The sequence below is a fragment of the Otolemur garnettii genome, unplaced genomic scaffold (assembly GCF_000181295.1).
Source record: "Otolemur garnettii isolate 467f Iridium unplaced genomic scaffold, OtoGar3 scaffold00065, whole genome shotgun sequence".
Taxonomy (NCBI): domain Eukaryota; kingdom Metazoa; phylum Chordata; class Mammalia; order Primates; family Galagidae; genus Otolemur; species Otolemur garnettii.
This window is the reverse complement of record NW_003852460.1, coordinates 2,532,619-2,536,530: the sequence shown is the minus strand read 5'-3', so window position 1 is coordinate 2,536,530 and position 3,912 is coordinate 2,532,619. Positions and strand designations below refer to the sequence as shown.

The following is a 3,912-nucleotide window of genomic DNA, read 5'->3' as shown; positions in this document are numbered from 1 at the left end:
CAACTCCTGGGCTTAAGTGATTCTCTTGCCTCAGCCTCCCAAGTAGCTGGGACGATAGGCGCCTGCCACAACTCCTGGCTATTTTTCATTGCAGTTGTCATTGTTGTTAGGCGGGCCCGGGCCAGGTTTGAACCCACCAACCTTGGTGTATACGGTGCTGAGTGAAACATCCAGCTTTTTTTTTTTTTTTAATTAAATGATAGCTGTATACATTAATGCAAACACGGGGTACAGTGTAGTGTTTTCATATACAATCTGAAATACTTTCATCAAGCTGGTTAACATAGACTTTGTGTCATTTACTTAGTTATTGTGTTAAAACATTTATACTCTAGTTCTAGAGAAGTTCACTTGAACCCTTGTTAGACAGATATATAGGTGATCTTTCTGGTCACCCTCCCACCACCCAGCCGCCCTTCTCCCCTCCCCTTCCCCATCCCTTCCCCCATATTCTTGGGCTAGAATTAAGTTGTAGCTTTCATTCGAGAGCTATAAATTAGTTTCATAAAAGGGCTGTGTCCATTGGATACTTTTTCTTCCATTCCTGTGATAAAACATCCAGCTTTTTATGGGTTCCAGGGACAAAAATTCTTATCCATGGAGACTTGGAGGAGGGTGTATCAGAGGACTTATTTTTTTCTCTTAGAACTGTATCTATTGAACTTTAGTAATTTGGAGAAAGTCGGTGAAATCAAGGTCTGGGAGATTTTCTTTTTTATATATTGATAGGTTTTTCGTTGCTGTGGAGTACTTTGCTTGCAAAATGTCACTACTCTAAGATGCTGGTGAGCGGGGACATGTCTGTGTGTAGGTAAAAATGACGTGTCTAGTTAATACAGAATGATTAGAAGGCTTTCTTGAGCACTGAGGTTTGTTGCTGTCTGGTGTGATTTTACTGAGATTCTGGTCGGAAAAACACGTATTTTTGTACATCTTTATCTGTCCGGGCCGTTCTCCCCTCTCAACTTTTTCTTTGGTTATATTTTTGGTTTTCTTTTTAGTTTTTTTTCCTCTTTCTTTTCTTTTTCCTTTTCTTCTCTTTTCTCTGCTTTTCTCCCCCCTCTCCCCCCTTTTTATTTTCTTTGACACCAGCTCCCAACCCTCCTCCTTACCTCTGAATTAAATTGCAACTTCCCCCAGGAACCCGGAGGCCGAGTCTGAGACCTTCCTCCGGCCACCACTGCTGGCTGCATCACCTGGTCTCAGCTCAGACTATTCACGGCTGGCATATTCCACAGACTTGCTTCATCCCGAAAAGATCAAATCCTTCTAATCTCCCGCCATCGCAGATTATCCGTGATGGACCTGAGGGTGACCTCTGGCCGCAGGGGTAATAATGGGGTGCTTTATTTTTAAGGGGCTCTGAGCACATTTTTAATCACCCTGGTGTCGGATCAGTGGGAGTGGATAAGAGATTACATCCAAAAGCAATCCAGTGTTGCATACTGATTGATGAGGAGACTGCTTCTGGGCACATACCAACATTTAGCACTTGTGTATTTGAGCCTCAGAGAGAGAGGGGGCTGTGTAGATTGTTTTCAGCCAAGCTGACAGTAGTGCACAGTGGTCTTACAATTTAGGATATTTTCTTTTTTTTTTGAGACAGAGCCTCAAGCTGTCCCCCTGGGTAGAGTGCCGTGGCATTACAGCTCACAGCAACCTCCAACTCCTGGGCTCAAGCGAGTCTCCTGCCTCCGCCTCCCAAGCAGCTGGGACCACAGGCGCCCACCACAACGCCTGGCTATTTTTTGGTTGCAGCCATCATTGTTGTTTGGCGGGTCCGGGCTGGGGATTCGAACCTGCCATCTTAGGTGTACGTGGCTGGCACCTTAGCTGGTTGAGCTATAGGCGCCGAGCCCAATTTAGGATATTTTCAAGAGCTCTGGGTTGGGTGTGGTGGCTCACACCTCTAATCCCAGCAGTCTGGGAGACCGAGACAGGTGGATCACTGAGGTCAGGAATTGGAGACCAGCCTGAGCAAGAGTGAGACCCTGCCTCTAGTAAAATTAGAAAAACTAGCTGGGCATTGTGGCAGGCACCCTCATTCCCAGCTACTCAGGGAGGCAGAGGCAGGAGGATTGCTTGAGCTCTGGAGTTTGAGGTTGCTGTGAGCTATGACTGTACCACACTCGATCAGGGCAACAGAGCAAGACTTTATCTCAAAGAGAAAAAAGAGCTTCATTCTTCCCTGAAAATCTTAACACCACACCGTTGCTGGTAAGCTCCAGCTAACTTTGCCATCAACCCTGCCCTGAATAAATCCAAAAAGTCACCAGCTTATATAGTTACAGGTTGTTCGTAAAAGTTCACTAGGAAGATGTCATTTGGACCTTAGAACTCATTTCCCTACCAGAGCAGTGCAATTGTGCTGGAGTTCTAAGCCTATCCACAGAAACACGGATTGATGGTCCCGCGTTTAAAATACTGTACATTTTTGTGACAGTGCAACCTTGCAGGAAGGGGTGGTGACCATAAGGCACCGTGACCGCTGTGCTGATATGCACCTGTGGTGCACGTCCAGTCTATGAACTTTAGGTCAAGTTAAGAAGGTCGTCAGTGCACGCAGCGAGTCAGCTATAGAGGGTGTGATGTATTTCAGTCTTTTTTAAAATGTCTCCTTTTCCCAGGAGGTGTGGCTGTTAATTTGTTAATTTATTGTGCATTTCTGAGCTTGTTTACAGTTCCCAGAGATCCTGAATCAGGTGTGACCTCTGACGCTCTCTGGGTTGTATCTGAGTTTGCTAGGGCTTCCATACGAAGGAGCATGCATGAGGGGGCGTCCAACAATGCGTGTCTACTTTCTAATAGGTCATTCAGATGCAGGGGTCCTCAGACTTTTTAAACAGGGGGCCAGTTCACTGCCTCTCAGACCATTGGAGGGCTGGACTGCAGGCCTCTGGACGAGTCAGGCAGCGGCGGCAAAAACACCCAGCGGGCCGGATAAATGTCCTTGGCGGGCTGCATGTGGCTTGCGGGCTTTAGTTTGAGGGTGCCTGAGATAGAGTTTCGAGATCGAAGCATCAGCAGGGCTGAGTCCTGCCGAGGCGTCTTTCCTTGGCTTGTAGACACCGTCTTGTCCATGCGTCCTTATGTGGTCATCCCTCTGTGCATGTCTGTGTACAATGTTTTGGGCGGCAAACTTCAACCCATACTTCATAGTGGAGCTGGGCTGGGAATGTGGGCTGGATCAGGCCTCTTGGATCAGGCCCCACCTAGAGATCGCACTTCAACTAAACTACATCTTTAAAGGTCCTGTCTCCACATAAACAGCCACCTCTGAGGAACTGAAATTTTATAGTTCAATATATGAATATTGGGAAGGGGGAAGACATAATTCAGCCCATAACACACTGTTAATTCGTTTATCACCAAAACATTGTATCTGTTCTTGGCCCATCCCAAGACTGTTTAATGCAGGCGTCCTCAAACTACAGCCCGTGGGCCACATGCAGCCCGCCTAGGACATTTATCCAGCCTGCCAGGTGTTTTTGCCACTGCTGCCTGTCCTACTTAGCAGCCGACTGGTCCCAGGGCCCGCAGTCCGGCCCTCCGACGGTCTGAGGGACAGTGAACTGGCCCCTGTTTAAAAAGTTTGAGGACCCCTGGAATGGCATGCACCCATCTTAACATTGTCATAGAATGTGCGCACCCCCCATTCCTATGGTGAAATCTTCACCCCCAGAGTGATGGGATGAGGCAGTAAGGCTTTTGGGAGGTGATGAGGATGGAGCCTCATGGAATGGAATCGTGTCCCTTTAAAAGGGACTGCAAAGAGCCCCCTCCCCCCTTGCACCATGTGAGGACACAGTGAGAAGGCGCCATCTATGAACCAGGAGGTGAATCTCCACCACTCACGGCATCTGCCATGCCGGGATCTTGATATTCAGCCTCCAGAGCTGTGAGCAGTAAATA

The 3,912-nt window shown here is 47.7% G+C and overlaps 1 protein-coding gene across 1 annotated transcript in view; it reads left to right on the top strand.

Moving 5' to 3' along the window:
• Positions 1 to 3,912, top strand: part of PRKX (protein kinase, X-linked) — a 42,232-nt gene that overhangs the window by 5,813 nt on the left and 32,507 nt on the right. The window lies entirely within an intron of this gene.